General features: G+C 46.6%; 13 non-coding genes and 1 pseudogene across 13 annotated transcripts; all 14 read left to right on the top strand.

Annotated features, from left to right (window-relative positions):
* Positions 1-598: 598 nt before the first annotated feature.
* On the top strand, positions 599-789 carry LOC142262501 (U2 spliceosomal RNA). Its single transcript, XR_012729861.1, has one exon. It is a non-coding gene; the product is annotated as a U2 spliceosomal RNA (small nuclear RNA).
* Positions 790-2,176: 1,387 nt separating this feature from the next.
* Positions 2,177-2,367, top strand: LOC142262502 (U2 spliceosomal RNA). Its single transcript, XR_012729862.1, has one exon. It is a non-coding gene; the product is annotated as a U2 spliceosomal RNA (small nuclear RNA).
* Positions 2,368-3,754: 1,387 nt separating this feature from the next.
* On the top strand, positions 3,755-3,945 carry LOC142262503 (U2 spliceosomal RNA). Its single transcript, XR_012729863.1, has one exon. It is a non-coding gene; the product is annotated as a U2 spliceosomal RNA (small nuclear RNA).
* Positions 3,946-5,332: 1,387 nt separating this feature from the next.
* LOC142262504 (U2 spliceosomal RNA) lies at positions 5,333-5,523 on the top strand. The gene has a single exon (XR_012729864.1). It is a non-coding gene; the product is annotated as a U2 spliceosomal RNA (small nuclear RNA).
* A 1,387-nt stretch (positions 5,524-6,910) lies between these two features.
* LOC142262505 (U2 spliceosomal RNA) lies at positions 6,911-7,101 on the top strand. The gene has a single exon (XR_012729865.1). It is a non-coding gene; the product is annotated as a U2 spliceosomal RNA (small nuclear RNA).
* A 1,387-nt stretch (positions 7,102-8,488) lies between these two features.
* On the top strand, positions 8,489-8,679 carry LOC142262506 (U2 spliceosomal RNA). Its single transcript, XR_012729866.1, has one exon. It is a non-coding gene; the product is annotated as a U2 spliceosomal RNA (small nuclear RNA).
* Positions 8,680-10,066: 1,387 nt separating this feature from the next.
* Positions 10,067-10,257, top strand: LOC142262507 (U2 spliceosomal RNA). Its single transcript, XR_012729867.1, has one exon. It is a non-coding gene; the product is annotated as a U2 spliceosomal RNA (small nuclear RNA).
* A 1,384-nt stretch (positions 10,258-11,641) lies between these two features.
* LOC142262446 (U2 spliceosomal RNA) lies at positions 11,642-11,831 on the top strand. The gene has a single exon (XR_012729833.1). It is a non-coding gene; the product is annotated as a U2 spliceosomal RNA (small nuclear RNA).
* A 1,398-nt stretch (positions 11,832-13,229) lies between these two features.
* Positions 13,230-13,420, top strand: LOC142262509 (U2 spliceosomal RNA). Its single transcript, XR_012729869.1, has one exon. It is a non-coding gene; the product is annotated as a U2 spliceosomal RNA (small nuclear RNA).
* Positions 13,421-14,807: 1,387 nt separating this feature from the next.
* On the top strand, positions 14,808-14,883 carry LOC142262494 (U2 spliceosomal RNA; annotated as a pseudogene).
* Positions 14,884-15,646: 763 nt separating this feature from the next.
* LOC142262459 (U2 spliceosomal RNA) lies at positions 15,647-15,842 on the top strand. The gene has a single exon (XR_012729840.1). It is a non-coding gene; the product is annotated as a U2 spliceosomal RNA (small nuclear RNA).
* Positions 15,843-17,229: 1,387 nt separating this feature from the next.
* Positions 17,230-17,420, top strand: LOC142262511 (U2 spliceosomal RNA). Its single transcript, XR_012729870.1, has one exon. It is a non-coding gene; the product is annotated as a U2 spliceosomal RNA (small nuclear RNA).
* Positions 17,421-18,807: 1,387 nt separating this feature from the next.
* On the top strand, positions 18,808-18,998 carry LOC142262512 (U2 spliceosomal RNA). Its single transcript, XR_012729871.1, has one exon. It is a non-coding gene; the product is annotated as a U2 spliceosomal RNA (small nuclear RNA).
* A 1,387-nt stretch (positions 18,999-20,385) lies between these two features.
* On the top strand, positions 20,386-20,576 carry LOC142262513 (U2 spliceosomal RNA). Its single transcript, XR_012729872.1, has one exon. It is a non-coding gene; the product is annotated as a U2 spliceosomal RNA (small nuclear RNA).
* The last annotated feature ends 819 nt before the right edge of the window (positions 20,577-21,395 follow it).

The following is a 21,395-nucleotide window of genomic DNA, read 5'->3' on the forward strand; positions in this document are numbered from 1 at the left end:
ATGAAGAGACGGAACACTGGCGGCTTGTCACAATGCCCCCCGATGACATCACAATAGCGCTGCTGCCTAGAAAACAAGCTGCGCAGAAGAAGTTGTTCTTTGGGTGGGAGGGTGGGCTAGTGGAAGGAGGGGGCAATCTCTTTTTTTCCCGGGTGGTAGGGGGATGACAGGAGAAGGGAAGCGGGTGGTGAGAAAGGTACAGAGGGCAGGGTTTGGGGGCTGGGAAGGAAAGGGAAAAGATTAGGGTTTGGGGATGATGAAAGGGCTTTCTACGGGTAAGGATGGCAAAGGGTGGCAGTGACGGAAAGTCAGGCAACCTGTCCTGTCCGTCTTTTTGTATCGTGAATTGGAAAGACTGCAAGGGGGAGGGGAGTTGCTTGCGCCCTAAAGGAGGAGTTATTCAGATTCATTGCAGTGGGCGGCGGCTGCAAAACGCACCATTCTTCTTGTTTTGGCTCTGCAAAGCAGCCTTTTCAAGGGTTGGCTTGGGTGACAAAATGTCTTGTGTAGGCGTGGGTTTGTCCCCTCTCGCTCTCTCTCCCTAAGATGTGTCCGGCATAGGCCAGGGTGCCACTCGAGGCCCAAACCAATTCTGGTTATCGCTTCTCGGCCTTTTGGCTAAGATCAAGTGTAGTATCTGTTCTTATCAGTTTAATATCTGATACGTCCCCTATCTGGGGACCATATATTAAATGGATTTTTAGAACAGGGAGATGGAAAAAGAGCTTGCTCTGTCCACTCCACGCATTGACCTGGTATTGCAGTACCTCCAGGAACGGTGCACCCCTTCTTAACCCAGTTTCCAAAAGCAGAACTCAATTCACCTGATTCATATTAGCCCGATTTAATGAATTGGAAGAAAGCATACGTCTTCATATGCACCTCAATTTGGCCCATTCACTTTTCACACTTCCTCCTTTTGTTTTTTATCTTTCACACTTTTGACTTTCTTTATTCATCCAAATAGCAAACTCATCACCACTCAACCTGACCAACTCGGCTATGTCCCCGTGCTGCAGTTCTCTGTCTTATCTAGATCATTTGCAATTGAATGGAATAGATCCCTTTTGGACAAAGTGGATTCACCTGCTGCTGCAGTGACCACAGGTGTGATAACATCTAGAATTGGCATCTGGTGCGATCTCTCCGCTTCCACTCCAAAGAAAGTTACCTGTTTATTCCTATCATGCATTGGTTTTTGGGGTTTTCTTTGAGTAATGATGATCTCTTTAGTAGTCTGTTGGCGCCCTCTCCTGGAGGAATAGTTTGCTTGCTCTTGGACATTCTAAAAGAGAGGTCATGATAGACATTGAGCTTCTGAGCTCAATTGGGGACAGTCATGGGTGATGAATGTTTGCAACCTACTGCGAAGCCTCATACCGCAATATAAGGAACGTCAAATACTAAGAAAGGGCGGCCTATGAAAGAATTACTACTTTCAATAAGTACACTTAAACGGCTAATTGGGAATAGAAAAACTGTAAAAAGCCCTCTGAGAAAGCCCCCCTCTAACCTTTGATAGTAAGCTTTTCTGTAGTCTGCCTGTTGATGTATTTTCCGTTTGAACTGTGCACAACATGAAGAGACGGAACACTGGCGGCTTGTCACAATGCCCCCCGATGACATCACAATAGCGCTGCTGCCTAGAAAACAAGCTGCGCAGAAGAAGTTGTTCTTTGGGTGGGAGGGTGGGCTAGTGGAAGGAGGGGGCAATCTCTTTTTTTCCCGGGTGGTAGGGGGATGACAGGAGAAGGGAAGCGGGTGGTGAGAAAGGTACAGAGGGCAGGGTTTGGGGGCTGGGAAGGAAAGGGAAAAGATTAGGGTTTGGGGATGATGAAAGGGCTTTCTACGGGTAAGGATGGCAAAGGGTGGCAGTGACGGAAAGTCAGGCAACCTGTCCTGTCCGTCTTTTTGTATCGTGAATTGGAAAGACTGCAAGGGGGAGGGGAGTTGCTTGCGCCCTAAAGGAGGAGTTATTCAGATTCATTGCAGTGGGCGGCGGCTGCAAAACGCACCATTCTTCTTGTTTTGGCTCTGCAAAGCAGCCTTTTCAAGGGTTGGCTTGGGTGACAAAATGTCTTGTGTAGGCGTGGGTTTGTCTCCCTCTCGCTCTCTCTCCCTAAGATGTGTCCGGCATAGGCCAGGGTGCCACTCGAGGCCCAAACCAATTCTGGTTATCGCTTCTCGGCCTTTTGGCTAAGATCAAGTGTAGTATCTGTTCTTATCAGTTTAATATCTGATACGTCCCCTATCTGGGGACCATATATTAAATGGATTTTTAGAACAGGGAGATGGAAAAAGAGCTTGCTCTGTCCACTCCACGCATTGACCTGGTATTGCAGTACCTCCAGGAACGGTGCACCCCTTCTTAACCCAGTTTCCAAAAGCAGAACTCAATTCACCTGATTCATATTAGCCCGATTTAATGAATTGGAAGAAAGCATACGTCTTCATATGCACCTCAATTTGGCCCATTCACTTTTCACACTTCCTCCTTTTGTTTTTTATCTTTCACACTTTTGACTTTCTTTATTCATCCAAATAGCAAACTCATCACCACTCAACCTGACCAACTCGGCTATGTCCCCGTGCTGCAGTTCTCTGTCTTATCTAGATCATTTGCAATTGAATGGAATAGATCCCTTTTGGACAAAGTGGATTCACCTGCTGCTGCAGTGACCACAGGTGTGATAACATCTAGAATTGGCATCTGGTGCGATCTCTCCGCTTCCACTCCAAAGAAAGTTACCTGTTTATTCCTATCATGCATTGGTTTTTGGGGTTTTCTTTGAGTAATGATGATCTCTTTAGTAGTCTGTTGGCGCCCTCTCCTGGAGGAATAGTTTGCTTGCTCTTGGACATTCTAAAAGAGAGGTCATGATAGACATTGAGCTTCTGAGCTCAATTGGGGACAGTCATGGGTGATGAATGTTTGCAACCTACTGCGAAGCCTCATACCGCAATATAAGGAACGTCAAATACTAAGAAAGGGCGGCCTATGAAAGAATTACTACTTTCAATAAGTACACTTAAACGGCTAATTGGGAATAGAAAAACTGTAAAAAGCCCTCTGAGAAAGCCCCCCTCTAACCTTTGATAGTAAGCTTTTCTGTAGTCTGCCTGTTGATGTATTTTCCGTTTGAACTGTGCACAACATGAAGAGACGGAACACTGGCGGCTTGTCACAATGCCCCCCGATGACATCACAATAGCGCTGCTGCCTAGAAAACAAGCTGCGCAGAAGAAGTTGTTCTTTGGGTGGGAGGGTGGGCTAGTGGAAGGAGGGGGCAATCTCTTTTTTTCCCGGGTGGTAGGGGGATGACAGGAGAAGGGAAGCGGGTGGTGAGAAAGGTACAGAGGGCAGGGTTTGGGGGCTGGGAAGGAAAGGGAAAAGATTAGGGTTTGGGGATGATGAAAGGGCTTTCTACGGGTAAGGATGGCAAAGGGTGGCAGTGACGGAAAGTCAGGCAACCTGTCCTGTCCGTCTTTTTGTATCGTGAATTGGAAAGACTGCAAGGGGGAGGGGAGTTGCTTGCGCCCTAAAGGAGGAGTTATTCAGATTCATTGCAGTGGGCGGCGGCTGCAAAACGCACCATTCTTCTTGTTTTGGCTCTGCAAAGCAGCCTTTTCAAGGGTTGGCTTGGGTGACAAAATGTCTTGTGTAGGCGTGGGTTTGTCTCCCTCTCGCTCTCTCTCCCTAAGATGTGTCCGGCATAGGCCAGGGTGCCACTCGAGGCCCAAACCAATTCTGGTTATCGCTTCTCGGCCTTTTGGCTAAGATCAAGTGTAGTATCTGTTCTTATCAGTTTAATATCTGATACGTCCCCTATCTGGGGACCATATATTAAATGGATTTTTAGAACAGGGAGATGGAAAAAGAGCTTGCTCTGTCCACTCCACGCATTGACCTGGTATTGCAGTACCTCCAGGAACGGTGCACCCCTTCTTAACCCAGTTTCCAAAAGCAGAACTCAATTCACCTGATTCATATTAGCCCGATTTAATGAATTGGAAGAAAGCATACGTCTTCATATGCACCTCAATTTGGCCCATTCACTTTTCACACTTCCTCCTTTTGTTTTTTATCTTTCACACTTTTGACTTTCTTTATTCATCCAAATAGCAAACTCATCACCACTCAACCTGACCAACTCGGCTATGTCCCCGTGCTGCAGTTCTCTGTCTTATCTAGATCATTTGCAATTGAATGGAATAGATCCCTTTTGGACAAAGTGGATTCACCTGCTGCTGCAGTGACCACAGGTGTGATAACATCTAGAATTGGCATCTGGTGCGATCTCTCCGCTTCCACTCCAAAGAAAGTTACCTGTTTATTCCTATCATGCATTGGTTTTTGGGGTTTTCTTTGAGTAATGATGATCTCTTTAGTAGTCTGTTGGCGCCCTCTCCTGGAGGAATAGTTTGCTTGCTCTTGGACATTCTAAAAGAGAGGTCATGATAGACATTGAGCTTCTGAGCTCAATTGGGGACAGTCATGGGTGATGAATGTTTGCAACCTACTGCGAAGCCTCATACCGCAATATAAGGAACGTCAAATACTAAGAAAGGGCGGCCTATGAAAGAATTACTACTTTCAATAAGTACACTTAAACGGCTAATTGGGAATAGAAAAACTGTAAAAAGCCCTCTGAGAAAGCCCCCCTCTAACCTTTGATAGTAAGCTTTTCTGTAGTCTGCCTGTTGATGTATTTTCCGTTTGAACTGTGCACAACATGAAGAGACGGAACACTGGCGGCTTGTCACAATGCCCCCCGATGACATCACAATAGCGCTGCTGCCTAGAAAACAAGCTGCGCAGAAGAAGTTGTTCTTTGGGTGGGAGGGTGGGCTAGTGGAAGGAGGGGGCAATCTCTTTTTTTCCCGGGTGGTAGGGGGATGACAGGAGAAGGGAAGCGGGTGGTGAGAAAGGTACAGAGGGCAGGGTTTGGGGGCTGGGAAGGAAAGGGAAAAGATTAGGGTTTGGGGATGATGAAAGGGCTTTCTACGGGTAAGGATGGCAAAGGGTGGCAGTGACGGAAAGTCAGGCAACCTGTCCTGTCCGTCTTTTTGTATCGTGAATTGGAAAGACTGCAAGGGGGAGGGGAGTTGCTTGCGCCCTAAAGGAGGAGTTATTCAGATTCATTGCAGTGGGCGGCGGCTGCAAAACGCACCATTCTTCTTGTTTTGGCTCTGCAAAGCAGCCTTTTCAAGGGTTGGCTTGGGTGACAAAATGTCTTGTGTAGGCGTGGGTTTGTCTCCCTCTCGCTCTCTCTCCCTAAGATGTGTCCGGCATAGGCCAGGGTGCCACTCGAGGCCCAAACCAATTCTGGTTATCGCTTCTCGGCCTTTTGGCTAAGATCAAGTGTAGTATCTGTTCTTATCAGTTTAATATCTGATACGTCCCCTATCTGGGGACCATATATTAAATGGATTTTTAGAACAGGGAGATGGAAAAAGAGCTTGCTCTGTCCACTCCACGCATTGACCTGGTATTGCAGTACCTCCAGGAACGGTGCACCCCTTCTTAACCCAGTTTCCAAAAGCAGAACTCAATTCACCTGATTCATATTAGCCCGATTTAATGAATTGGAAGAAAGCATACGTCTTCATATGCACCTCAATTTGGCCCATTCACTTTTCACACTTCCTCCTTTTGTTTTTTATCTTTCACACTTTTGACTTTCTTTATTCATCCAAATAGCAAACTCATCACCACTCAACCTGACCAACTCGGCTATGTCCCCGTGCTGCAGTTCTCTGTCTTATCTAGATCATTTGCAATTGAATGGAATAGATCCCTTTTGGACAAAGTGGATTCACCTGCTGCTGCAGTGACCACAGGTGTGATAACATCTAGAATTGGCATCTGGTGCGATCTCTCCGCTTCCACTCCAAAGAAAGTTACCTGTTTATTCCTATCATGCATTGGTTTTTGGGGTTTTCTTTGAGTAATGATGATCTCTTTAGTAGTCTGTTGGCGCCCTCTCCTGGAGGAATAGTTTGCTTGCTCTTGGACATTCTAAAAGAGAGGTCATGATAGACATTGAGCTTCTGAGCTCAATTGGGGACAGTCATGGGTGATGAATGTTTGCAACCTACTGCGAAGCCTCATACCGCAATATAAGGAACGTCAAATACTAAGAAAGGGCGGCCTATGAAAGAATTACTACTTTCAATAAGTACACTTAAACGGCTAATTGGGAATAGAAAAACTGTAAAAAGCCCTCTGAGAAAGCCCCCCTCTAACCTTTGATAGTAAGCTTTTCTGTAGTCTGCCTGTTGATGTATTTTCCGTTTGAACTGTGCACAACATGAAGAGACGGAACACTGGCGGCTTGTCACAATGCCCCCCGATGACATCACAATAGCGCTGCTGCCTAGAAAACAAGCTGCGCAGAAGAAGTTGTTCTTTGGGTGGGAGGGTGGGCTAGTGGAAGGAGGGGGCAATCTCTTTTTTTCCCGGGTGGTAGGGGGATGACAGGAGAAGGGAAGCGGGTGGTGAGAAAGGTACAGAGGGCAGGGTTTGGGGGCTGGGAAGGAAAGGGAAAAGATTAGGGTTTGGGGATGATGAAAGGGCTTTCTACGGGTAAGGATGGCAAAGGGTGGCAGTGACGGAAAGTCAGGCAACCTGTCCTGTCCGTCTTTTTGTATCGTGAATTGGAAAGACTGCAAGGGGGAGGGGAGTTGCTTGCGCCCTAAAGGAGGAGTTATTCAGATTCATTGCAGTGGGCGGCGGCTGCAAAACGCACCATTCTTCTTGTTTTGGCTCTGCAAAGCAGCCTTTTCAAGGGTTGGCTTGGGTGACAAAATGTCTTGTGTAGGCGTGGGTTTGTCTCCCTCTCGCTCTCTCTCCCTAAGATGTGTCCGGCATAGGCCAGGGTGCCACTCGAGGCCCAAACCAATTCTGGTTATCGCTTCTCGGCCTTTTGGCTAAGATCAAGTGTAGTATCTGTTCTTATCAGTTTAATATCTGATACGTCCCCTATCTGGGGACCATATATTAAATGGATTTTTAGAACAGGGAGATGGAAAAAGAGCTTGCTCTGTCCACTCCACGCATTGACCTGGTATTGCAGTACCTCCAGGAACGGTGCACCCCTTCTTAACCCAGTTTCCAAAAGCAGAACTCAATTCACCTGATTCATATTAGCCCGATTTAATGAATTGGAAGAAAGCATACGTCTTCATATGCACCTCAATTTGGCCCATTCACTTTTCACACTTCCTCCTTTTGTTTTTTATCTTTCACACTTTTGACTTTCTTTATTCATCCAAATAGCAAACTCATCACCACTCAACCTGACCAACTCGGCTATGTCCCCGTGCTGCAGTTCTCTGTCTTATCTAGATCATTTGCAATTGAATGGAATAGATCCCTTTTGGACAAAGTGGATTCACCTGCTGCTGCAGTGACCACAGGTGTGATAACATCTAGAATTGGCATCTGGTGCGATCTCTCCGCTTCCACTCCAAAGAAAGTTACCTGTTTATTCCTATCATGCATTGGTTTTTGGGGTTTTCTTTGAGTAATGATGATCTCTTTAGTAGTCTGTTGGCGCCCTCTCCTGGAGGAATAGTTTGCTTGCTCTTGGACATTCTAAAAGAGAGGTCATGATAGACATTGAGCTTCTGAGCTCAATTGGGGACAGTCATGGGTGATGAATGTTTGCAACCTACTGCGAAGCCTCATACCGCAATATAAGGAACGTCAAATACTAAGAAAGGGCGGCCTATGAAAGAATTACTACTTTCAATAAGTACACTTAAACGGCTAATTGGGAATAGAAAAACTGTAAAAAGCCCTCTGAGAAAGCCCCCCTCTAACCTTTGATAGTAAGCTTTTCTGTAGTCTGCCTGTTGATGTATTTTCCGTTTGAACTGTGCACAACATGAAGAGACGGAACACTGGCGGCTTGTCACAATGCCCCCCGATGACATCACAATAGCGCTGCTGCCTAGAAAACAAGCTGCGCAGAAGAAGTTGTTCTTTGGGTGGGAGGGTGGGCTAGTGGAAGGAGGGGGCAATCTCTTTTTTTCCCGGGTGGTAGGGGGATGACAGGAGAAGGGAAGCGGGTGGTGAGAAAGGTACAGAGGGCAGGGTTTGGGGGCTGGGAAGGAAAGGGAAAAGATTAGGGTTTGGGGATGATGAAAGGGCTTTCTACGGGTAAGGATGGCAAAGGGTGGCAGTGACGGAAAGTCAGGCAACCTGTCCTGTCCGTCTTTTTGTATCGTGAATTGGAAAGACTGCAAGGGGGAGGGGAGTTGCTTGCGCCCTAAAGGAGGAGTTATTCAGATTCATTGCAGTGGGCGGCGGCTGCAAAACGCACCATTCTTCTTGTTTTGGCTCTGCAAAGCAGCCTTTTCAAGGGTTGGCTTGGGTGACAAAATGTCTTGTGTAGGCGTGGGTTTGTCTCCCTCTCGCTCTCTCTCCCTAAGATGTGTCCGGCATAGGCCAGGGTGCCACTCGAGGCCCAAACCAATTCTGGTTATCGCTTCTCGGCCTTTTGGCTAAGATCAAGTGTAGTATCTGTTCTTATCAGTTTAATATCTGATACGTCCCCTATCTGGGGACCATATATTAAATGGATTTTTAGAACAGGGAGATGGAAAAAGAGCTTGCTCTGTCCACTCCACGCATTGACCTGGTATTGCAGTACCTCCAGGAACGGTGCACCCCTTCTTAACCCAGTTTCCAAAAGCAGAACTCAATTCACCTGATTCATATTAGCCCGATTTAATGAATTGGAAGAAAGCATACGTCTTCATATGCACCTCAATTTGGCCCATTCACTTTTCACACTTCCTCCTTTTGTTTTTTATCTTTCACACTTTTGACTTTCTTTATTCATCCAAATAGCAAACTCATCACCACTCAACCTGACCAACTCGGCTATGTCCCCGTGCTGCAGTTCTCTGTCTTATCTAGATCATTTGCAATTGAATGGAATAGATCCCTTTTGGACAAAGTGGATTCACCTGCTGCTGCAGTGACCACAGGTGTGATAACATCTAGAATTGGCATCTGGTGCGATCTCTCCGCTTCCACTCCAAAGAAAGTTACCTGTTTATTCCTATCATGCATTGGTTTTTGGGGTTTTCTTTGAGTAATGATGATCTCTTTAGTAGTCTGTTGGCGCCCTCTCCTGGAGGAATAGTTTGCTTGCTCTTGGACATTCTAAAAGAGAGGTCATGATAGACATTGAGCTTCTGAGCTCAATTGGGGACAGTCATGGGTGATGAATGTTTGCAACCTACTGCGAAGCATCATACCGCAATATAAGGAACGTCAAATACTAAGAAAGGGCGGCCTATGAAAGAATTACTACTTTCAATAAGTACACTTAAACGGCTAATTGGGAATAGAAAAACTGTAAAAAGCCCTCTGAGAAAGCCCCCCTCTAACCTTTGATAGTAAGCTTTTCTGTAGTCTGCCTGTTGATGTATTTTCCGTTTGAACTGTGCACAACATGAAGAGACGGAACACTGGCGGCTTGTCACAATGCCCCCCGATGACATCACAATAGCGCTGCTGCCTAGAAAACAAGCTGCGCAGAAGAAGTTGTTCTTTGGGTGGGAGGGTGGGCTAGTGGAAGGAGGGGGCAATCTCTTTTTTTCCCGGGTGGTAGGGGGATGACAGGAGAAGGGAAGCGGGTGGTGAGAAAGGTACAGAGGGCAGGGTTTGGGGGCTGGGAAGGAAAGGGAAAAGATTAGGGTTTGGGGATGATGAAAGGGCTTTCTACGGGTAAGGATGGCAAAGGGTGGCAGTGACGGAAAGTCAGGCAACCTGTCCTGTCCGTCTTTTTGTATCGTGAATTGGAAAGACTGCAAGGGGGAGGGGAGTTGCTTGCGCCCTAAAGGAGGAGTTATTCAGATTCATTGCAGTGGGCGGCGGCTGCAAAACGCACCATTCTTCTTGTTTTGGCTCTGCAAAGCAGCCTTTTCAAGGGTTGGCTTGGGTGACAAAATGTCTTGTGTAGGCGTGGGTTTGTCTCCCTCTCGCTCTCTCTCCCTAAGATGTGTCCGGCATAGGCCAGGGTGCCACTCGAGGCCCAAACCAATTCTGGTTATCGCTTCTCGGCCTTTTGGCTAAGATCAAGTGTAGTATCTGTTCTTATCAGTTTAATATCTGATACGTCCCCTATCTGGGGACCATATATTAAATGGATTTTTAGAACAGGGAGATGGAAAAAGAGCTTGCTCTGTCCACTCCACGCATTGACCTGGTATTGCAGTACCTCCAGGAACGGTGCACCCCTTCTTAACCCAGTTTCCAAAAGCAGAACTCAATTCACCTGATTCATATTAGCCCGATTTAATGAATTGGAAGAAAGCATACGTCTTCATATGCACCTCAATTTGGCCCATTCACTTTTCACACTTCCTCCTTTTGTTTTTTATCTTTCACACTTTTGACTTTCTTTATTCATCCAAATAGCAAACTCATCACCACTCAACCTGACCAACTCGGCTATGTCCCCGTGCTGCAGTTCTCTGTCTTATCTAGATCATTTGCAATTGAATGGAATAGATCCCTTTTGGACAAAGTGGATTCACCTGCTGCTGCAGTGACCACAGGTGTGATAACATCTAGAATTGGCATCTGGTGCGATCTCTCCGCTTCCACTCCAAAGAAAGTTACCTGTTTATTCCTATCATGCATTGGTTTTTGGGGTTTTCTTTGAGTAATGATGATCTCTTTAGTAGTCTGTTGGCGCCCTCTCCTGGAGGAATAGTTTGCTTGCTCTTGGACATTCTAAAAGAGAGGTCATGATAGACATTGAGCTTCTGAGCTCAATTGGGGACAGTCATGGGTGATGAATGTTTGCAACCTACTGCGAAGCCTCATACCGCAATATAAGGAACGTCAAATACTAAGAAAGGGCGGCCTATGAAAGAATTACTACTTTCAATAAGTACACTTAAACGGCTAATTGGGAATAGAAAAACTGTAAAAAGCCCTCTGAGAAAGCCCCCCTCTAACCTTTGATAGTAAGCTTTTCTGTAGTCTGCCTGTTGATGTATTTTCCGTTTGAACTGTGCACAACATGAAGAGACGGAACACTGGCGGCTTGTCACAATGCCCCCCGATGACATCACAATAGCGCTGCTGCCTAGAAAACAAGCTGCGCAGAAGAAGTTGTTCTTTGGGTGGGAGGGTGGGCTAGTGGAAGGAGGGGGCAATCTCTTTTTTTCCCGGGTGGTAGGGGGATGACAGGAGAAGGGAAGCGGGTGGTGAGAAAGGTACAGAGGGCAGGGTTTGGGGGCTGGGAAGGAAAGGGAAAAGATTAGGGTTTGGGGATGATGAAAGGGCTTTCTACGGGTAAGGATGGCAAAGGGTGGCAGTGACGGAAAGTCAGGCAACCTGTCCTGTCCGTCTTTTTGTATCGTGAATTGGAAAGACTGCAAGGGGGAGGGGAGTTGCTTGCGCCCTAAAGGAGGAGTTATTCAGATTCATTGCAGTGGGCGGCGGCTGCAAAACGCACCATTCTTCTTGTTTTGGCTCTGCAAAGCAGCCTTTTCAAGGGTTGGCTTGGGTGACAAAATGTCTTGTGTAGGCGTGGGTTTGTCTCCCTCTCGCTCTCTCTCCCTAAGATGTGTCCGGCATAGGCCAGGGTGCCACTCGAGGCCCAAACCAATTCTGGTTATTTCTCGGCCTTTTGGCTAAGATCAAGTGTAGTATCTGTTCTTATCAGTTTAATATCTGATACGTCCCCTATCTGGGGACCATATATTAAATGGATTTTTAGAACAGGGAGATGGAAAAGAGCTTGCTCTGTCCACTCCACGCATTGACCTGGTATTGCAGTACCTCCAGGAACGGTGCACCCCCTTCTTAAACCAGTTTCCAAAAGCAGAACTCAATTCACCTGATTCATATTAGCCCGATTTAATGAATGGAAGAAAGCATACGTCTTCATATGCACCTCAATTTGGCCCATTCACTTTTCACACTTCCTCCTTTTGTTTTTTATCTTTCACACTTTTGACTTTCTTTATTCATCCAAATAGCAAACTCTTCACCACTCAACCTGACCAACTCGGCTATGTCCCCGTGCTGCAGTTCTCTGTCTTATCTATGTCTTATCTAGATCATTTGCAATTGAATGGAATAGATCCCTTTTGGACAAAGTGGATTCACCTGCTGCTGCAGTGACCACAGGTGTGATAACATCTAGAATTGGCATCTGGTGCGATCTCTCCGCTTCCACTCCAAAGAAAGTTACCTGTTTATTCCTATCATGCATTGGTTTTTGGGGTTTTCTTTGAGTAATGATGATCTCTTTAGTAGTCTGTTGGCGCCCTCTCCTGGAGGAATAGTTTGCTTGCTCTTGGACATTCTAAAAGAGAGGTCATGATAGACATTGAGCTTCTGAGCTCAATTGGGGACAGTCATGGGTGATGAATGTTTGCAACCTACTGCGAAGCCTCATACCGCAATATAAGGAACGTCAAATACTAAGAAAGGGCGGCCTATGAAAGAATTACTACTTTCAATAAGTACACTTAAACGGCTAATTGGGAATAGAAAAACTGTAAAAAGCCCTCTGAGAAAGCCCCCCTCTAACCTTTGATAGTAAGCTTTTCTGTAGTCTGCCTGTTGATGTATTTTCCGTTTGAACTGTGCACAACATGAAGAGACGGAACACTGGCGGCTTGTCACAATGCCCCCCGATGACATCACAATAGCGCTGCTGCCTAGAAAACAAGCTGCGCAGAAGAAGTTGTTCTTTGGGTGGGAGGGTGGGCTAGTGGAAGGAGGGGGCAATCTCTTTTTTTCCCGGGTGGTAGGGGGATGACAGGAGAAGGGAAGCGGGTGGTGAGAAAGGTACAGAGGGCAGGGTTTGGGGGCTGGGAAGGAAAGGGAAAAGATTAGGGTTTGGGGATGATGAAAGGGCTTTCTACGGGTAAGGATGGCAAAGGGTGGCAGTGACGGAAAGTCAGGCAACCTGTCCTGTCCGTCTTTTTGTATCGTGAATTGGAAAGACTGCAAGGGGGAGGGGAGTTGCTTGCGCCCTAAAGGAGGAGTTATTCAGATTCATTGCAGTGGGCGGCGGCTGCAAAACGCACCATTCTTCTTGTTTTGGCTCTGCAAAGCAGCCTTTTCAAGGGTTGGCTTGGGTGACAAAATGTCTTGTGTAGGCGTGGGTTTGTCTCCCTCTCGCTCTCTCTCCCTAAGATGTGTCCGGCATAGGCCAGGGTGCCACTCGAGGCCCAAACCAATTCTGGTTATCGCTTCTCGGCCTTTTGGCTAAGATCAAGTGTAGTATCTGTTCTTATCAGTTTAATATCTGATACGTCCCCTATCTGGGGACCATATATTAAATGGATTTTTAGAACAGGGAGATGGAAAAAGAGCTTGCTCTGTCCACTCCACGCATTGACCTGGTATTGCAGTACCTCCAGGAACGGTGCACCCCTTCTTAACCCAGTTTCCAAAAGCAGAACTCAATTCACCTGATTCATATTAGCCCGATTTAATGAATTGGAAGAAAGCATACGTCTTCATATGCACCTCAATTTGGCCCATTCACTTTTCACACTTCCTCCTTTTGTTTTTTATCTTTCACACTTTTGACTTTCTTTATTCATCCAAATAGCAAACTCATCACCACTCAACCTGACCAACTCGGCTATGTCCCCGTGCTGCAGTTCTCTGTCTTATCTAGATCATTTGCAATTGAATGGAATAGATCCCTTTTGGACAAAGTGGATTCACCTGCTGCTGCAGTGACCACAGGTGTGATAACATCTAGAATTGGCATCTGGTGCGATCTCTCCGCTTCCACTCCAAAGAAAGTTACCTGTTTATTCCTATCATGCATTGGTTTTTGGGGTTTTCTTTGAGTAATGATGATCTCTTTAGTAGTCTGTTGGCGCCCTCTCCTGGAGGAATAGTTTGCTTGCTCTTGGACATTCTAAAAGAGAGGTCATGATAGACATTGAGCTTCTGAGCTCAATTGGGGACAGTCATGGGTGATGAATGTTTGCAACCTACTGCGAAGCCTCATACCGCAATATAAGGAACGTCAAATACTAAGAAAGGGCGGCCTATGAAAGAATTACTACTTTCAATAAGTACACTTAAACGGCTAATTGGGAATAGAAAAACTGTAAAAAGCCCTCTGAGAAAGCCCCCCTCTAACCTTTGATAGTAAGCTTTTCTGTAGTCTGCCTGTTGATGTATTTTCCGTTTGAACTGTGCACAACATGAAGAGACGGAACACTGGCGGCTTGTCACAATGCCCCCCGATGACATCACAATAGCGCTGCTGCCTAGAAAACAAGCTGCGCAGAAGAAGTTGTTCTTTGGGTGGGAGGGTGGGCTAGTGGAAGGAGGGGGCAATCTCTTTTTTTCCCGGGTGGTAGGGGGATGACAGGAGAAGGGAAGCGGGTGGTGAGAAAGGTACAGAGGGCAGGGTTTGGGGGCTGGGAAGGAAAGGGAAAAGATTAGGGTTTGGGGATGATGAAAGGGCTTTCTACGGGTAAGGATGGCAAAGGGTGGCAGTGACGGAAAGTCAGGCAACCTGTCCTGTCCGTCTTTTTGTATCGTGAATTGGAAAGACTGCAAGGGGGAGGGGAGTTGCTTGCGCCCTAAAGGAGGAGTTATTCAGATTCATTGCAGTGGGCGGCGGCTGCAAAACGCACCATTCTTCTTGTTTTGGCTCTGCAAAGCAGCCTTTTCAAGGGTTGGCTTGGGTGACAAAATGTCTTGTGTAGGCGTGGGTTTGTCTCCCTCTCGCTCTCTCTCCCTAAGATGTGTCCGGCATAGGCCAGGGTGCCACTCGAGGCCCAAACCAATTCTGGTTATCGCTTCTCGGCCTTTTGGCTAAGATCAAGTGTAGTATCGTTCGAAAAGGTGGTTTAAGGCTCCGGCCACCTTAGTACAATGATGCAAAGCACACTGGAAGGTTGCGCTTGTTAGTACTTTGGGAGGATAGTATATCCATCTAGAGGAAACCATGGCCCTACCAGGATCGAGGCTATTAGACTGAGTAAGTGTGGGGGTTATGGTGCAATGTGCCCCAGGAATGGACACCCTGGAGGGAGTCTGAACTTGCTAGGTTGGGACCCTGGTAAGCCTCAGACTCTGTCGCACGCCGCGCCTTGCCTATTCATACTTTCCAAGCATATTGCCCTATCCCGGCCTTCTGGCTAAGAAGGGAAATTTTTATAATCCCGGTCGGAGGTCCGGTCAGCTTTGGGCTGAGAAACCAACACCCGGTTGGAGGTCCGGGTCAGCTTTGGCTGAGAAACCAACACCCGGTTGGAGGTCCGGTTAGCCTTGGGCTGAGAAACCAACACCCGGTTGGAGGTCCGGTCAGCCTTGGGCTGAGAAACCAACACCCGGTTGGAGGTCCGGTCAGCCTTGGGCTGAGAAACCAACACCGGTTGACGGTCCGGGCAGTCTCGGCTGCGAAACCAACGACTAGTAGCTCCCTACTCCACTTGGGTAAGATGCCTCGGTGGACGCTGGGAGCAACAACAAGGCTCAACCAGGCTTCGGCTTGGGGGAGCACCGAAGATCCCTGACCCTCGCTGTGGCCTTCTGGCTCGGAGGGACGGGGTTGATTTTTGGGGATCCTCTTCTCACGGAGGGGTCCACACGAATCCTAGCCTTTGCACTGTTTTTGGTGTGACTTCGGTCATGCATTTTTGCGGTGCTTTGGAAAGCTTCATTAAATCAAAAATCTGTTCTTATCAGTTTAATATCTGATACGTCCCCTATCTGGGGACCATATATTAAATGGATTTTTAGAACAGGGAGATGGAAAAAGAGCTTGCTCTGTCCACTCCACGCATTGACCTGGTATTGCAGTACCTCCAGGAACGGTGCACCCCTTCTTAACCCAGTTTCCAAAAGCAGAACTCAATTCACCTGATTCATATTAGCCCGATTTAATGAATTGGAAGAAAGCATACGTCTTCATATGCACCTCAATTTGGCCCATTCACTTTTCACACTTCCTCCTTTTGTTTTTTATCTTTCACACTTTTGACTTTCTTTATTCATCCAAATAGCAAACTCATCACCACTCAACCTGACCAACTCGGCTATGTCCCCGTGCTGCAGTTCTCTGTCTTATCTAGATCATTTGCAATTGAATGGAATAGATCCCTTTTGGACAAAGTGGATTCACCTGCTGCTGCAGTGACCACAGGTGTGATAACATCTAGAATTGGCATCTGGTGCGATCTCTCCGCTTCCACTCCAAAGAAAGTTACCTGTTTATTCCTATCATGCATTGGTTTTTGGGGTTTTCTTTGAGTAATGATGATCTCTTTAGTAGTCTGTTGGCGCCCTCTCCTGGAGGAATAGTTTGCTTGCTCTTGGACATTCTAAAAGAGAGGTCATGATAGACATTGAGCTTCTGAGCTCAATTGGGGACAGTCATGGGTGATGAATGTTTGCAACCTACTGCGAAGCCTCATACCGCAATATAAGGAACGTCAAATACTAAGAAAGGGCGGCCTATGAAAGAATTACTACTTTCAATAAGTACACTTAAACGGCTAATTGGGAATAGAAAAACTGTAAAAAGCCCTCTGAGAAAGCCCCCCTCTAACCTTTGATAGTAAGCTTTTCTGTAGTCTGCCTGTTGATGTATTTTCCGTTTGAACTGTGCACAACATGAAGAGACGGAACACTGGCGGCTTGTCACAATGCCCCCCGATGACATCACAATAGCGCTGCTGCCTAGAAAACAAGCTGCGCAGAAGAAGTTGTTCTTTGGGTGGGAGGGTGGGCTAGTGGAAGGAGGGGGCAATCTCTTTTTTTCCCGGGTGGTAGGGGGATGACAGGAGAAGGGAAGCGGGTGGTGAGAAAGGTACAGAGGGCAGGGTTTGGGGGCTGGGAAGGAAAGGGAAAAGATTAGGGTTTGGGGATGATGAAAGGGCTTTCTACGGGTAAGGATGGCAAAGGGTGGCAGTGACGGAAAGTCAGGCAACCTGTCCTGTCCGTCTTTTTGTATCGTGAATTGGAAAGACTGCAAGGGGGAGGGGAGTTGCTTGCGCCCTAAAGGAGGAGTTATTCAGATTCATTGCAGTGGGCGGCGGCTGCAAAACGCACCATTCTTCTTGTTTTGGCTCTGCAAAGCAGCCTTTTCAAGGGTTGGCTTGGGTGACAAAATGTCTTGTGTAGGCGTGGGTTTGTCTCCCTCTCGCTCTCTCTCCCTAAGATGTGTCCGGCATAGGCCAGGGTGCCACTCGAGGCCCAAACCAATTCTGGTTATCGCTTCTCGGCCTTTTGGCTAAGATCAAGTGTAGTATCTGTTCTTATCAGTTTAATATCTGATACGTCCCCTATCTGGGGACCATATATTAAATGGATTTTTAGAACAGGGAGATGGAAAAAGAGCTTGCTCTGTCCACTCCACGCATTGACCTGGTATTGCAGTACCTCCAGGAACGGTGCACCCCTTCTTAACCCAGTTTCCAAAAGCAGAACTCAATTCACCTGATTCATATTAGCCCGATTTAATGAATTGGAAGAAAGCATACGTCTTCATATGCACCTCAATTTGGCCCATTCACTTTTCACACTTCCTCCTTTTGTTTTTTATCTTTCACACTTTTGACTTTCTTTATTCATCCAAATAGCAAACTCATCACCACTCAACCTGACCAACTCGGCTATGTCCCCGTGCTGCAGTTCTCTGTCTTATCTAGATCATTTGCAATTGAATGGAATAGATCCCTTTTGGACAAAGTGGATTCACCTGCTGCTGCAGTGACCACAGGTGTGATAACATCTAGAATTGGCATCTGGTGCGATCTCTCCGCTTCCACTCCAAAGAAAGTTACCTGTTTATTCCTATCATGCATTGGTTTTTGGGGTTTTCTTTGAGTAATGATGATCTCTTTAGTAGTCTGTTGGCGCCCTCTCCTGGAGGAATAGTTTGCTTGCTCTTGGACATTCTAAAAGAGAGGTCATGATAGACATTGAGCTTCTGAGCTCAATTGGGGACAGTCATGGGTGATGAATGTTTGCAACCTACTGCGAAGCCTCATACCGCAATATAAGGAACGTCAAATACTAAGAAAGGGCGGCCTATGAAAGAATTACTACTTTCAATAAGTACACTTAAACGGCTAATTGGGAATAGAAAAACTGTAAAAAGCCCTCTGAGAAAGCCCCCCTCTAACCTTTGATAGTAAGCTTTTCTGTAGTCTGCCTGTTGATGTATTTTCCGTTTGAACTGTGCACAACATGAAGAGACGGAACACTGGCGGCTTGTCACAATGCCCCCCGATGACATCACAATAGCGCTGCTGCCTAGAAAACAAGCTGCGCAGAAGAAGTTGTTCTTTGGGTGGGAGGGTGGGCTAGTGGAAGGAGGGGGCAATCTCTTTTTTTCCCGGGTGGTAGGGGGATGACAGGAGAAGGGAAGCGGGTGGTGAGAAAGGTACAGAGGGCAGGGTTTGGGGGCTGGGAAGGAAAGGGAAAAGATTAGGGTTTGGGGATGATGAAAGGGCTTTCTACGGGTAAGGATGGCAAAGGGTGGCAGTGACGGAAAGTCAGGCAACCTGTCCTGTCCGTCTTTTTGTATCGTGAATTGGAAAGACTGCAAGGGGGAGGGGAGTTGCTTGCGCCCTAAAGGAGGAGTTATTCAGATTCATTGCAGTGGGCGGCGGCTGCAAAACGCACCATTCTTCTTGTTTTGGCTCTGCAAAGCAGCCTTTTCAAGGGTTGGCTTGGGTGACAAAATGTCTTGTGTAGGCGTGGGTTTGTCTCCCTCTCGCTCTCTCTCCCTAAGATGTGTCCGGCATAGGCCAGGGTGCCACTCGAGGCCCAAACCAATTCTGGTTATCGCTTCTCGGCCTTTTGGCTAAGATCAAGTGTAGTATCTGTTCTTATCAGTTTAATATCTGATACGTCCCCTATCTGGGGACCATATATTAAATGGATTTTTAGAACAGGGAGATGGAAAAAGAGCTTGCTCTGTCCACTCCACGCATTGACCTGGTATTGCAGTACCTCCAGGAACGGTGCACCCCTTCTTAACCCAGTTTCCAAAAGCAGAACTCAATTCACCTGATTCATATTAGCCCGATTTAATGAATTGGAAGAAAGCATACGTCTTCATATGCACCTCAATTTGGCCCATTCACTTTTCACACTTCCTCCTTTTGTTTTTTATCTTTCACACTTTTGACTTTCTTTATTCATCCAAATAGCAAACTCATCACCACTCAACCTGACCAACTCGGCTATGTCCCCGTGCTGCAGTTCTCTGTCTTATCTAGATCATTTGCAATTGAATGGAATAGATCCCTTTTGGACAAAGTGGATTCACCTGCTGCTGCAGTGACCACAGGTGTGATAACATCTAGAATTGGCATCTGGTGCGATCTCTCCGCTTCCACTCCAAAGAAAGTTACCTGTTTATTCCTATCATGCATTGGTTTTTGGGGTTTTCTTTGAGTAATGATGATCTCTTTAGTAGTCTGTTGGCGCCCTCTCCTGGAGGAATAGTTTGCTTGCTCTTGGACATTCTAAAAGAGAGGTCATGATAGACATTGAGCTTCTGAGCTCAATTGGGGACAGTCATGGGTGATGAATGTTTGCAACCTACTGCGAAGCCTCATACCGCAATATAAGGAACGTCAAATACTAAGAAAGGGCGGCCTATGAAAGAATTACTACTTTCAATAAGTACACTTAAACGGCTAATTGGGAATAGAAAAACTGTAAAAAGCCCTCTGAGAAAGCCCCCCTCTAACCTTTGATAGTAAGCTTTTCTGTAGTCTGCCTGTTGATGTATTTTCCGTTTGAACTGTGCACAACATGAAGAGACGGAACACTGGCGGCTTGTCACAATGCCCCCCGATGACATCACAATAGCGCTGCTGCCTAGAAAACAAGCTGCGCAGAAGAAGTTGTTCTTTGGGTGGGAGGGTGGGCTAGTGGAAGGAGGGGGCAATCTCTTTTTTTCCCGGGTGGTAGGGGGATGACAGGAGAAGGGAAGCGGGTGGTGAGAAAGGTACAGAGGGCAGGGTTTGGGGGCTGGGAAGGAAAGGGAAAAGATTAGGGTTTGGGGATGATGAAAGGGCTTTCTACGGGTAAGGATGGCAAAGGGTGGCAGTGACGGAAAGTCAGGCAACCTGTCCTGTCCGTCTTTTTGTATCGTGAATTGGAAAGACTGCAAGGGGGAGGGGAGTTGCTTGCGCCCTAAAGGAGGAGTTATTCAGATTCATTGCAGTGGGCGGCGGCTGCAAAACGCACCATTCTTCTTGTTTTGGCTCTGCAAAGCAGCCTTTTCAAGGGTTGGCTTGGGTGACAAAATGTCTTGTGTAGGCGTGGGTTTGTCTCCCTCTCGCTCTCTCTCCCTAAGATGTGTCCGGCATAGGCCAGGGTGCCACTCGAGGCCCAAACCAATTCTGGTTATCGCTTCTCGGCCTTTTGGCTAAGATCAAGTGTAGTATCTGTTCTTATCAGTTTAATATCTGATACGTCCCCTATCTGGGGACCATATATTAAATGGATTTTTAGAACAGGGAGATGGAAAAAGAGCTTGCTCTGTCCACTCCACGCATTGACCTGGTATTGCAGTACCTCCAGGAACGGTGCACCCCTTCTTAACCCAGTTTCCAAAAGCAGAACTCAATTCACCTGATTCATATTAGCCCGATTTAATGAATTGGAAGAAAGCATACGTCTTCATATGCACCTCAATTTGGCCCATTCACTTTTCACACTTCCTCCTTTTGTTTTTTATCTTTCACACTTTTGACTTTCTTTATTCATCCAAATAGCAAACTCATCACCACTCAACCTGACCAACTCGGCTATGTCCCCGTGCTGCAGTTCTCTGTCTTATCTAGATCATTTGCAATTGAATGGAATAGATCCCTTTTGGACAAAGTGGATTCACCTGCTGCTGCAGTGACCACAGGTGTGATAACATCTAGAATTGGCATCTGGTGCGATCTCTCCGCTTCCACTCCAAAGAAAGTTACCTGTTTATTCCTATCATGCATTGGTTTTTGGGGTTTTCTTTGAGTAATGATGATCTCTTTAGTAGTCTGTTGGCGCCCTCTCCTGGAGGAATAGTTTGCTTGCTCTTGGACATTCTAAAAGAGAGGTCATGATAGACATTGAGCTTCTGAGCTCAATTGGGGACAGTCATGGGTGATGAATGTTTGCAACCTACTGCGAAGCCTCATACCGCAATATAAGGAACGTCAAATACTAAGAAAGGGCGGCCTATGAAAGAATTACTACTTTCAATAAGTACACTTAAACGGCTAATTGGGAATAGAAAAACTGTAAAAAGCCCTCTGAGAAAGCCCCCCTCTAACCTTTGATAGTAAGCTTTTCTGTAGTCTGCCTGTTGATGTATTTTCCGTTTGAACTGTGCACAACATGAAGAGACGGAACACTGGCGGCTTGTCAC

The sequence above is a fragment of the Anomaloglossus baeobatrachus genome, unplaced genomic scaffold, assembly GCF_048569485.1.
Source record: "Anomaloglossus baeobatrachus isolate aAnoBae1 unplaced genomic scaffold, aAnoBae1.hap1 Scaffold_2452, whole genome shotgun sequence".
In the NCBI taxonomy this organism is placed as follows: Eukaryota; Metazoa; Chordata; class Amphibia; order Anura; family Aromobatidae; genus Anomaloglossus; species Anomaloglossus baeobatrachus.